Raw genomic sequence first — 12,951 nt, 5'->3', positions numbered from 1 at the left:
TTCAATTTTTCTTTAGTATAGACAGTTTAAAAAATGATTTTAAACCACCTCTTATCTTATAAGGGAACCTCGAAACAATATCATTTAAGCGTTACCTTCAATTGAACAAAAGAGGCACAGGAATTTATGATTTCATTAAATAAGAGTTAAGGAAAGGTCAGACCCTTGAGGAGGAAAGGTACATTCAGCAGGGGTCTGCCTTTTACCACAATTCAGCTTTAATATCAGAGCCATTAGTTCAACTACCTTTTCTGCGTTGCACCCTTGGGAATACCAGTCAAAAGAAGCCAAGGATTAGATAGTAAGTTGGTATGACTTTTGAAAACTGGCAGTATCTAGTAAAGCTGAACTCATACAAATCTTATGACCTAGCAATTCCATTCTTAAGTATACATCCGACTCAAATACATACATCTATTCACCAAAGACATGTCCTCACATGTTCATAGCCAAACTATTCATAGGCCAGAAATACAGAAATACCCAAATTCCATCAACAGTAAAATTAATAAATACTGCATATTTACACATTATTCAGAAATGAGAATGAATTAAGATTAGCACCTATATGTAACACAACGACTCTTATTAACATAATGTTGAATCAAAGAAGTCAGATCCGAAAGAGTACATAGTGAATAACGTCTAATATGACCAAAACATGATCGACAGTATAAAAACAGGCAAAAGTAGTCTATGTTGTTAGAAGTCAACGTCATAGGGGCGACTGTGTGGCCCAGTCTGTTAAGCGTCAGACTCTTGGTTTCGGCTCAAGTCGTGATTTCATGGTCTTGAGATTGAGCCCCAGGTCGGGCTCCATGCTCAGCGTGGAGTCTGCTTGAGATTCTCTCACTCTCCCTCTGCCCCTCCCGCCCGTGCTCTCTCTGTCAGCCTCTCTAAAATAAATAAATCTTTAAAAAAAAAAAGAAGAAGAAGAAGAAGAAGTCAACATCATGATGTGGAGAAGAGCTAGGAACTAGAACAGAGCACAATGGGGCTTATATGGTGCTGACCGTGTTTTGGTTTTTTTATCTAAGTGCTGGTTACACAGTTGTGCTCAGTACCTGAAATTTTAATGATTTTTACACTGATGCTATGTGTACTTTCCTGATGTGTATATATTTTACTTGGATAAAGGTTTTTTAAAGAAACCCAAGAAATCAAAAGTACCTTTCTGCTTCCATAAAGGAAACATGATCCTTTAAAGATTTTAAGGTTTTCTGAGTATCCCAGTAAGTACCAAATGGAAATGTAATTCAAAGGAGGCACAACTCAGCCAAAATTCAATCCAGTTGAGTTGAGGTTTTTTATTTTTGTTCTTTTTTTTTTTAGGTAAAGACCATCAGAAAACTGGAAATGAAAGTAAATTGATATCTTAGTTCACACTCTGCACCAAATAGTTTGAGGATCACCTTCAATACAGTTCCTATGAAGTACTTACAATATACCCGCGCAATTTTTAAAATCAGATCTCATTCCCCTGAAGTAGCAAACTGATGGAGAATTAAACTTCCTGGGGAATCTCAAAAGGTCAAGAAAGTGGCAGCTTGTCTTCCTCTGGAAATTTGCTGTGGCTTCATCACCATGAAAATATGTTTCTCCACCCTCACCATCACTTCCCCAAAACTGTTTTTCTTTAACAAGTCAAATATGCAGAAAAAACATTCTTACCAACTCTTCTGCCATTGTGACATTGCTATAAACTATACTTCTCAAGACCAAGACATGAACATATTGTAATGATAACAGCTGGACATTTGGAAGAAGTTAGCAAGTGACCAGGCTGATACTTTAAATCTGGACTTTCTTTGGATGCCAAATAACATATTTCTGAGATCACATTATCTTCTTCAAGAGTCAAACATACAATCTCTTCACTCAGGAAATTCCACAGGGACAAGATATAGAACAAACCATAAATATTCAAAGAGGATACGTTGATGGGTCTGGTTTCTGCTCACTGAAAAATTAAATACTCAAACACTCAGACCTGGGCAAGAACTCTAGCTTCCTTCTTCATGGGAATAAATGCAAATTATCTCCTCTAATTGGCTCCTCTTCTTTAAATTCTCTTTTTCATTCACTTCTAGAGGATCTAAAGACACAGGACAGAAGGCGGCAACACAGCCCTTTGGAATGTCTTTATTTAACCAAATGATCTCTTTACCACTGAAAACATATGAGCCAAAAATATGAAAGTATGAGTATGAAAATAAATATATGCCTAGAGCATGTCACACTTTTGAGAACATATTCCTCTCAACTTCACAGATGCTGAGAGTGGTAAGATTTGGAAAGAATATTTAGATTATTGAACAACCAAATTAGGAGACTTGGCTAAGGGCATGCAACTCATTAAAGCTTAAGCTAAGACCAGAACTCAGGACTGCTAATTTCTAGTTCAATACTTTTTTGTGCTATCTCCAAATGCCTAGACTCACAAGAAATTATGTGAATGAATGACAATTCGAACAAATGACAATGCGAATGAATGACCATCTAGTTTTGTGGGTTATGCATTGCTACTCAAGCAAAGCCAAGAGCTGTAAGCCACCAAAGGTAAAATAAAACTCTCTCTGAATGGGACATTCTTCAAGAAGGTACATGGTGCGGTGGAAATGCCCAACTCCACCAATTCACACAGCGATTGTATCACATGAACAGCAAGACGGAAATAAAAGGAAAACGGGGCACCTCACTGGTTCATTCAGTGGGGCACGTGACTCTCGATCTCAGGTTTTGAGTCCAGGCTCATGTTGGGCCTACAGCTTACTTTAAAAAAAAAAAAAGAAGAAAAGGAAAACAGAGCACACGTGCATGTGCATACACACACATGCTCTCCCTTACCTTGCTTTATTCTATCCTGACAAGCCATTTGCATTCTAAGAATAAAGTGAATAAAGAGATAAGCAACAGTCTCTCAATTTTACCAGAGAGAAATGGAGGGATCAAGTCCACCAGAGATGGACTTTGTCAAGGGTCTAAAGAATCAGTAAGAAAAGAAAGGAATTCTCATTCATTCTGTCATTCAGTCAGCACACCTATATGCCATGCCTGTCATGTCAAGACACGGTGCTGATCAGTAGACACATAGATGACACATACTGCTCGCTGCCTTCAGGATGTGGCAGTTCACTGGGCATACACCTGTTACCAGCCAGTGTGTTAAGTGCCATCCATGGTAGAATATGGCAGCTGGGACAAAGGGTTTCCAGGGGGTGAAGGCTGGGGAATATAGGGAAGTAGAGGGAAGAAGAGGATAAGAGAGTTAATATTAAGAAGATCTTCCCACGAGTGACTAGTAAAAACAGGAGAAATTGCATCATTTTCTTCTCTGAGGGACTTTCCCACATTCTTACTGCTTCAATGGTTCTCAACGTGTGGTCCTAAGGCTACAAGTATCAACATTACCTGAGGACTTGTTAGAAATACAAATTTGGGGGGCCTACCCTAGAACTGCTGAATCAGAAACCCCCACGTAATTTTGATGTGTGCTAGAGTTTGAGAACTATTGTACTAGGTCCATCAAGGTGAAGTTGAGTGCATGAAATTCCACGTGCTCAAACAGTGAAGAGCGGGTCTGGTCTGGTTAATTTTTTTATGTAAATGTACCACTCTGAAATTCAATCAACTTTTGTCAGACATGCTCTCTTTTTTAAATATTTTATTTACTTATTTATTTGAGAGATAGAGAGAGAAAGAGAGCACATGAGCAGGGACCGAGGTAGAGGGAGAAGTAGACTCCCCTGCCGAGCAGAGAGCCCGACGTGGGGCTCAATCCCAGGACCCTGGCTGGGATCATGACCCGAGCCAAACCAGACGTTTAACCAACTGAGCCACCCAGGTGCCCATGTCAGACATGTTCTCATTTATATTTCAGAAAATACATTTCTCTATTTATGTTTGGAGGCTTATGTTTCTGAAGTAAATGGTTTGCATTTTACCTGGAGTCAGAGGTGTCTTGGATGGGAATCAAAATAGATCAAACTCCAGAAAGCAGAGGAGGGTCTTATGGAACAAACCACAGGATATACTGATGGGACTCACAGGGACTGCATCGTTGAATCGCTCAGGCCACGTGGTCTCTGATGTTCGGCATCCATTTCTTTCATTACATCCCCTCTATAGAAAATGTTTTCTATTTCAGCTTTATTCAGGACATAGTGTTTGCTAACTGTCCACCCTTCTCCCTAACTCTATGTGACCACAGAGCTCCAGGATCTAGTACATCTAGCTACTAGATGTTTCTACTAAGTTTCTCTTGAGTTTCTGGATTTCATACCTTTTTTTTTTTTAACGATTTTATTTATTTATTTGACAGAGATAGAGACAGCCAGCGAGAGAGGGAACACAAGCAGGGGGAGTGGGAGAAGAAGAAGCAGGCTCATAGCAGAGGAGCCTGATGTGGGGCTCGATCCCGTAACGCTGGGATCACGCCCTGAGCCGAAGGCAGACGCTTAACCACTGTGCCACCCAGGCGCCCCTGGATTTCATGCCTCTTGGTACAAATTCTTAAGAAAAAAAAATTGTCCCAGTTTGGCTCAGTAGTTCACCTAGCCACGGCCTTGGGTAGCAATAAGGTAGATGGGGCAGAAGAAAAGGCTAAGTATTGACCTTGGAAGAGGTTATAGCCTTGGCAAGGAGAGTGCTCAGAACATTTAATCCAGTAAAAATAATCCATTCAGGTCCGTGTAACTTCAGGAGTCTCTGAAGCAACAGTGCATGCTTAATTTCTGTGATTCCCCAATCAATGGTAAGAAATCCACAGAAGAATGTAACAGCTTTTGAAAAGATAATTTTATTACCTATCAAAAACCTTAATTAAATATACACCCTTCACCAAAGAAATCTATATTCTAAGTTTTTATCCTAAGGAAAAAATTAGAATGAGCAAACAGGGGGTACCTGGGTGGCTCAGTCCGTTAAGCGTCTGCCTTCAGCTCAGGTCCTAATCCCAGGATCCTGGGATCAAGCCCCACATCAGGCTCCCTGCTCAGCAGGGAATCTGCTTCTCCCTCTTCCTCTGCCACTCCTCCTGCTTGTGTGCGCTCTCTCTCTGTCAAATAAATAAATAAGATCTCTAAAAAAAGAAAAAAAAAGCAAACAAGGATTCTTGTCACGGTATTGTCTTTCAAAGCAAAATGTAAAAAAAGAAACTACCTAAATGTCAAAGAAATAAAGATTTTTATCAATGGAAGTCATGTTCACTATTTTTGTTTCTACCAAAAAAAAAAAAATACACCTAGATCTATTTTGGGTGAACTTTTTCTCCTTCATGAAAAAAATCAGTAAACCCTAACATTGTTTTAATGCTGGCATAAGGAAATTGCAGTCAGGTTGCCTCCCACGTTCTGTTTTTCTTGTCTGGGTTACAGTCGCCACGATGATCCAGCTACAGCTGCTGGATGATCTCCTCCAGCTGCAGATGTCATCTGCTCCTACCAGCCCTTAATTGAATTCAGTTGCTTCCCTTGTCTCCTCCGCTCCAGCAAAGGTCTCCCCATCTTAAAGTAGAAGTCTGCCTCCTTGCCTCTGTCCTCCAGTCCAATAGCAGAAAAGCCTGTGTCTTGGGCTCTAAAGCTCAACTGGAAGACATTTCTGTCATGCTAGCCAATAGTTTAATATCATTTTCATAATATTGGCTAAACAATTCTTACCTTTGAGTTGATATATAGTACTTGAGTTTCCATCCCTCTGATTATCTTAATGGATAAAAGCAATATAAGCCGGATTGCTAGACACCTAGAATGAGATATATCCTTTCTTTAAATATTATGTCCAAAGACTACAGAATTATAGCGTTAAAACATAAACAACTAGAATTAATAGAGTAGGTTCCCCTAACCCAGAATCAAATCTTCTCCTCTCTCTCTCAGAGTGTTTGTTAAGGAGACACGATAATTCTTAGTCTATCGCTAAGAATGTAACTTTGAAATTGTGTGACTGTAAAGTCAGGACTTCAGCTGGACTCATGGACAACAAACCCAAAGGAGTTAACATCAATAAAGGTCAAAACAATGTGCATTGCACTCAATGACTGCAATTTCTTAATAGCCCCAAAGTTACCACATTTGCCATTAGTCAATGCCTATGACATGGTCATCTGAATGCAATATGACTGGCCTGGCTGAGGATCTCAGGAATATGATAAACGTGAAACCCACTCCTGAAAAGAGTATAAGGAGCATAAGGAATGTTATGCAGCTCATTGGTTTGGCAAATGGAAGGATCCTATTTTTTGCACCTTCTTAGCCCACCATTTTTTCACCTCTGGTACTCACTGTCCCTAAGTTTCTTCATCTGTAAAAGGAAGAAAATTCAAAATGGCCAAGAAGTAAAAGTTGGGAGCTGCTCTGGTTGAAGACATCAGGATGGCGCCAGAATTCAATTACTTGATCTCCCCTTTGGTTCTCTCCATTTCTTCCCCATATCCAAAGATGCCAAAGAGGGCTGTAGATAAACTTTGGCAGAACCCAAAGCCTCTATGGAATCCATATTGACAACCAATAGGCTGTGTGGTTTCTAAAGCCACCTCCTACTATAACATTTTTTACTTCTACAATGCCACCCAGTACATTCCTGAAAGACAGGAATAGGGAAGTAGGGACAAGATTGTTTGAACAGCAACTGGCAACTAGTAAGTGCTCCATAAATGACAACTGTAGTTATTATTCTTTTTTTTAATTGATTAAAGTAAGGGACAGATTACATAGCATATTCTAGAAGACTAGAAGGTATGGAGCATATGAGAAAGCTAGAAAATCCATAAAATGATTTTTTTTCAAGTTTTTAAGAATTTATTTTAAAGTAATCTCTACACCCAACATGGGTCAAACTCATAATCCAGAGATCAAGAGTTCCATGTCCTACCAACTGAGCCAGCCAGCAGCCCCCATAAAATGATTAAATAACATACCAGATAATAAATAACAAGAAGAATAATAAATTAAGTAACACATATGAGGCATACTGAATAATTTTAGAACTCTACAAGCTCTCGATAATTAATAACAATCATTGTCACTACATTTCATAATAGATTATCTAAACCTTCCTAAGGCCATGGATGAGATAGTCCCTAAAAAGTTAAAAGGCATAAAGTAAAATAAAAATTATAATTATCTCCTTAACAGAGGAAGAAATATTCCTTGATGCCAGCAATCTGAAGCAATTATTATGAGTTCTCTCTGGAAAGTGATTTACCTAAGAATTGCAGCAGAATTTTCCATCTTTCTAATTTTGGAACCTGATCAGAGGAAAGAAAAGAATATGTTATTGTGGATAGAATGAAAAACAGAAATAGCTTTACCTCAAGTATTGCCAGGCAGTTTATTTTTTAATGTTGACGTAAGAATGGTAAACAAAAGGTACACAAATGGAAATTTGTAAAGTTTCTCTCTTAGCCCAGTCAGTCTGAGGATGACTTTTTAAAATTTTTTCAACAGGCAAAATTACCAGAAAGGAAGAGAGGAAAGTACAGAACACACGAATGTATCATTATGTCATGAGAGATGCTGAAGAACATAGTAATATTGTGTGACATTTCCTCAGACTCCTTCCCTCCTCCCAAGCAGCCTCCCATTACACACATTAAGCCACATTAAGTCCTGAGTCATTTCAAAACTTGAGGGCAGGAGGTAGATATTAATTAAAAATAGAAATACCCAGGATTTCTACATGAATTTTCCTCTAAAGAATACCAAGTAATCTCTATAATTTCACAACACTCCTTAGACGAAGACGCGGATGGGCATCACTGCTCCCATTCTCTGGTTCAAAAAGTTTCACAGGAAAGAGGAGAGAACATATGCACTGTAACCCCTCTTTCTTGTCATCTCTCAGTAAAGGGAAAAGTGGGGGATGATGAGGAAATACCCCTGGTAAAATGTGGATGATTTAAATTGCTTATTGATAGGTTATAAAATGGTTCATGGGTACTCTTTTAACGGCAATAATAAAACGCAGTACATCCCAATTTCAATATTGTAAATGTAATTTATGAATATAGGTCTTTATTATAAAAATAGGTTCACACTCTATATACCGTTTATAGCCTATTCTTTTGGGGGTTACAACCTATTCGTAAATGACCTTCATACGTCTACATCAATATTTGCAACAGCTGCAGTGTATTCCACTTATAAATCTATCTTAACTTACTCACTTTTGGAAATCTTGTCCCCAAAGCCAGTCATGAATATGTTTCATTGAAAAACACAGGAGGGGGGCGCCTGGGTGGCACAGCGGTTAAGCGTCTGCCTTCAGCTCAGGGCATGATCCCAGCGTTCTGGGATCGAGTCCCACATCAGGCTCCTCCGTTATGAGCCTGCTTCTTCCTCTCCCACTCCCCCTGCTTGTGTTCCCTCTCTCGCTGGCTGTCTCTGTCAAATAAATAAATAAAATCTTTAAAAAAAAAAAAAAGAAAAAGAAAAACACAGGAGGGGCGCCTGGGTGGCTCAGTCATTAAGCGTCTGCCTTCAGCTCAGGGCGTGATGCCGGCGTTCCGGGATCCAGCCCCACATCAGGCTCTTCCGCTGGGAGCCTGCTTCTTCCTCTCCCACTCCCCCTGCTTGTGTTCTCTCTCTCACTGGCTGTCTCTCTCTCTGTCAAATAAATAAATAAAATCTTTTTTTAAAAAAAGGGTATATTAAAAAAAACACACAGAAAAAAAATATCATAAAAATAAATATAGATTGGTTCCTTCAACAAATAGTTGCCATTCCAATAGGAATCTCCATGAAAGACAGTATCATCCCACTCAAGTACCAAAAGTCTAGGGAGGGACAGCAAATAAGCTAGCAATGCCATAGTATGTGGTCAGCCACTCCTATAAACTGGGGAAACATTTCTCTAGAGATTAATTTGGTTAAATATATGGAAGTCCTAAAGCTGTAAATACCCTCTCCCCTAACAACCCCCCCCCCAAATGTATCCTCAGACGGTAATGGGATAAGTTACAAAGATGTCTATATGAGGCAGGAGGTTAAACAACAGTGACGAAGAGGGAGTAATCTACATACCCATGAAAAGAGAACAGTATATTTATTTAATTTTTTTTTTTAAAGATTTTATTTATTTATGTGACAGAGAAACAGCCAGCGAGAGAGGGAACACAAGCAGGGGGAGTGGGAGAGGAAGAAGCAGGCTCATAGCGGAGGAGCCTGATGTGGGACTCGATCCCGGTACTCCGGGATCACGCCCTGAGCCGAAGGCAGACGCTTTAAAGACTGCGCTACCCAGGCGCCCCTATTTATTTAATTATTTTAAAATATTTTATTCATTTCTTCACCAGAGAGAGAATGAGAGCGAGAGCGAGAGTGCGCACAAGCGGGGGGAGGGGCAGAGGGAAAAGCAGACTCCCTGCTGGGATCATGACCTGAGCCAAAGGCAGACACTTTACTGACTGAGCCACCCAGGCGTCCTGAAAAGAGGACGGTTTAAATAAATTAGAATATATCCAAAGTGGATACTCTGAAGCCTTAAAAATGATGAGGCAGATTATGGAACAATATTCAAGATATATGATTCTGTTTTTTTTAAAAAAAAAAAGTCAGGCTATGTCATCAGGCTATGTCAACATGTTTGTACATGTGTAGCTTGGAAAGATAAAACCCAAAATCCAAGCAGTGATTCTCTCAGGGTTATGAGGTTACAGGAGACTCCTTCATGTTCACCATGATTTTCTAATTTATATATAATGGACATCGATACTTACTCAAAGTAGAAATTAACATGAACACTTTTAATAGAATGTGGTACATGCTATTGTAAAGATAAATAAAGGGCGCTCCGGGAGCCCCTAATAGTCTGAAACTGGGAGGAAGACTGGGTATGGCCTCCCAGATTAGTGCCACTAACACTAAATCTTCAAGAATTCGTGGCAGTTAGCCACGTTAAAGGAAAGAGAAAGAGCGTGCTGAAATGCAGGAAAGGGGCACCTGGGTGGCTCAGTTAAGTGTCAACTCTCAATCTCAGCGCAGGTGTTGAGCTGTCATGAGTTCAAGCCCTGCATTGGGCTCCACACTGGGCGTGGAGCCTACTTAAAAAGTAAAAGAAATAGAAGAAAGTAAAATAAGATAAAATGCAGGAAAGCCTTGGAGGATGCGATAGCATGAGTTTCTGGGAAAAGATGAAGGCAGAAGCCACATAGATGGTCACAAGCTTAGGAATGAATGGGAGGTAAGCAAGTGTTCATGAAGGGGAACTCAAACTCGACAAGTGTAGGTGTGACAGTGAAAAGAGAGGAGCAATGGGATCTGCTATCGGATTACAGAGAAGGTTTATTTTCTAAGATGAGAGAGCTAAAGGATATTCATAGGAGAAAGAGCCAATATAAGGAGAGGTTGATTTGAAAAGCAAGAGAAAAGGAATGAGAGGATGTGGAGGACAGTTCTCTATCCCTAGCTGGGGAGGCAAAGGGAATCCAGCACAGGAATGGAAGGAGGAGGACTCTACAGTCAGTCCCGGTGACATCACAGGAGATCATCCCAGAGCCTCAAACTACAAAGTCAATCCCTGGAAGGAATCATGACCTCACTTTCTTAGAATACAGGACCGGTGAGCAGCTGCGGCCAGGAGAACCCAGAAGATATTTAGTATAATCAGAAAATGTGGCACAAACCAAACAATAATTATCTCACCTCTGTATGACAAGAAATTTGTGTGAAACTTCTATGACCTCGCCTAAGGAAAGACGTAACAGTATTAGAAAAAGTGCAGAAGACAGAAACCAAAGTGTTAAAGCAGAGGGCAGTAGATTGAAACTTTTCACCAAGAAAAAACAAAGCTCATTAAGGGACATATTTTATGTTAGTGGCTTCTAGTCTTTCTGAGTATGAAACCTTATTTAATTATCAAAATGGTTTGAGAAAACGTGATAGTATTTAAACACTTAATAATTATTGATTGGGAAAATACATTATGATAAAAAGTGTTCATAAATTGAATCATTTTTTAATTAACTTGCACTTTATTCATCTCAGCACTATCTACATATTTTTGGTATGTGTGTATTTATGTGTGACATTATATATTTATCCTAACAGAGACAATGTTTGGGCACATATGAAATTGCAACTCCCTTGTGATAATTCTGAAATAACCAACACCCTGCACGTGCCCAGGATGCTCAGATCATATTGAGAACCATGGTCCTAGTTTATAAAACCCTGAATTGGATGACTGTGCATCTTATCACCTAATATCCAAAAACTAGAATTAAAGTATGAATCTTGAAAGACATATATTAAGAACATAGTGGTCTTTTGGAAGATTTATAAACATTATCTCAAACAATATAAAACGAAATACAGGGACACCTGAGTGGCTCAGTTGGTTAATCGTCCAATTCTTGGTTTTGGCTCCGGTCATGATCTCGGGTCCACGCTCAGTGGGGCATCTGCTTAAGATTCTCTCTCTCTCTCCCTCTGTCTGCCCCTCCCCTCATTCTCTCTCTCTCTCTCTCAAATAAATAAATCTTTAAAAAATATATATATATAAAATGAAAATAGAAATTGTTTCTAAAATGTTTCTATAAGTCACTAGATGATATTTCTGTATTAAGTTTTAACGGAAAGTTGTGTGTTTCAGAGGCTTTTGGAGGACAGCAGAGGGTATAACGATGACAGGGCAACGCCTTGACACTTCTTGGTGCTGCTGAGCCAAGTAAACTCTAAGTCTTGTCAACGTTAATTCTCACATTTGTACTCTAATCAGGCATAATACAGAGGCACACATACACTCAAAATATTCTTGGATAAAGAATGAATGAATCAATTAATGAATCAATGAATTTGGAAAGGATGGAAACCGGAAGAAAAGAAACCCAGTTCTAGGACTCAGTAATTTCACCATTCTACAAATAATTTAAAGTATAGAAATCACTTAATGCAAGGTTCTAAGAATCAATTCCATCTGGATTTCCAGGAAAGATAGAAACTATACAGATTAGAGAAAATGAAATAGAGAATGGTTTAGTTTACCTTTTCCATTGACTAGAATGTATTTTGGAATTTGCATATATACAATGCCACTCAATGTATTTTCTAGGGAAATTCGGTCAGTGGGCTCTTTTGCTGTTCCTTTAAGCAGATCTACACCTGTCTATTAATCTCCCTGTGCAAGCTGCCTTTGAATCCAGCAACCTCCCTATTGACCTCCATAACTTACTCTACAAGCTTCTGGACTAGCCTTTCAAGAAGGAAATCTAGAATGGAAAAGATAATTATAATCTTCATGAATAATCTGCTGTTCTAGCAACATCTGCTTTTGTCATTAAATAAAAATATGGGGCCATTTCAGTCAATCAACAGATAAATAAAATTCTAAAATTTCAGTAAACTGGGATGGGAAAATGAACTCACTCTTCTTTTTTAAAATGAAAAACCAAGCACTACATAGTTTTTTCATTCTGTTTTGTTTTAAAGAGGACAGTGCAGAGCCCGGTTTCCAGCTGTGGCTCTGTTAATGGCTATGTGGCCTTGGTTAACTAGCCCTTCTGGTCCTCAAGTTCCTCTTTTACAATATGTGGAGTTTGGGTCAGGCGATCTTTAATATTTCTATGAGCTCAAAAACTTCAATGACTCTCTGATTATTAAGAAATTTCATCTATCTTCCAGGGGTGCCTGGGTAGCACAGTGGGGTAAGCGTCCAACTCTTGGTTTTGGTTCAGGTCATGATCTCAAGGTTGTGAGGTCGAGCTCCATGTTGGGCTTCAGGCTCAGCATGGAGTCCACTTGAGATCCTCTCTTTCCCTCTGCCCCTCCCACTTGTGTGCTCTCTCTTGCTCGCTCTCTCTCTCTCTCTGAAATAAACAAATAAATCTTTGAAAAAAAAAAAAGGAAATTTCATCTATCTTCCATATTATGTTATGTAAATGGTGAAATTTCTAATTGTGGTTCACCAAAGACATCAGCCAAATCATCTTCTCATTCATTAACTAAGCCTCTAAAA

The 12,951-nt window shown here is 39.2% G+C and overlaps 1 long non-coding RNA gene across 9 annotated transcripts in view; it reads right to left on the bottom strand.

The window, feature by feature from the left end:
• Nucleotides 1-12,951, bottom strand: part of LOC123785505 (uncharacterized) — a 107,354-nt gene that overhangs the window by 21,357 nt on the left and 73,046 nt on the right. For 2 of the 9 annotated variants that reach the window (XR_015726867.1, XR_006777654.2), the window contains exons 4-5: nucleotides 7,204-7,246; nucleotides 5,658-5,742 (exon numbers count right to left, since the gene is read on the bottom strand). The exons of 3 other annotated variants lie outside the window; for them this stretch is intronic. This is a non-coding gene — a long non-coding RNA (uncharacterized LOC123785505). Of the gene's footprint in view, nucleotides 1-3,944; nucleotides 4,123-4,905; nucleotides 5,081-5,657; nucleotides 5,743-7,203; nucleotides 7,247-8,164; nucleotides 8,382-12,951 lie in introns of all 9 variants that reach the window. 4 more of the 9 variants (XR_015726869.1, XR_015726871.1, XR_015726868.1 and 1 more) reach the window with 4 other exon arrangements.

This window comes from Ursus americanus, chromosome 15 (genome assembly GCF_024610735.1).
Source record: "Ursus americanus isolate L20-20 chromosome 15, mUrsAme1.1.p, whole genome shotgun sequence".
Lineage (NCBI taxonomy): Eukaryota > Metazoa > Chordata > Mammalia > Carnivora > Ursidae > Ursus > Ursus americanus.
The sequence above is the reverse complement of the archived record's forward strand: the minus strand, read 5'-3'. Positions and strand labels throughout refer to the sequence as shown.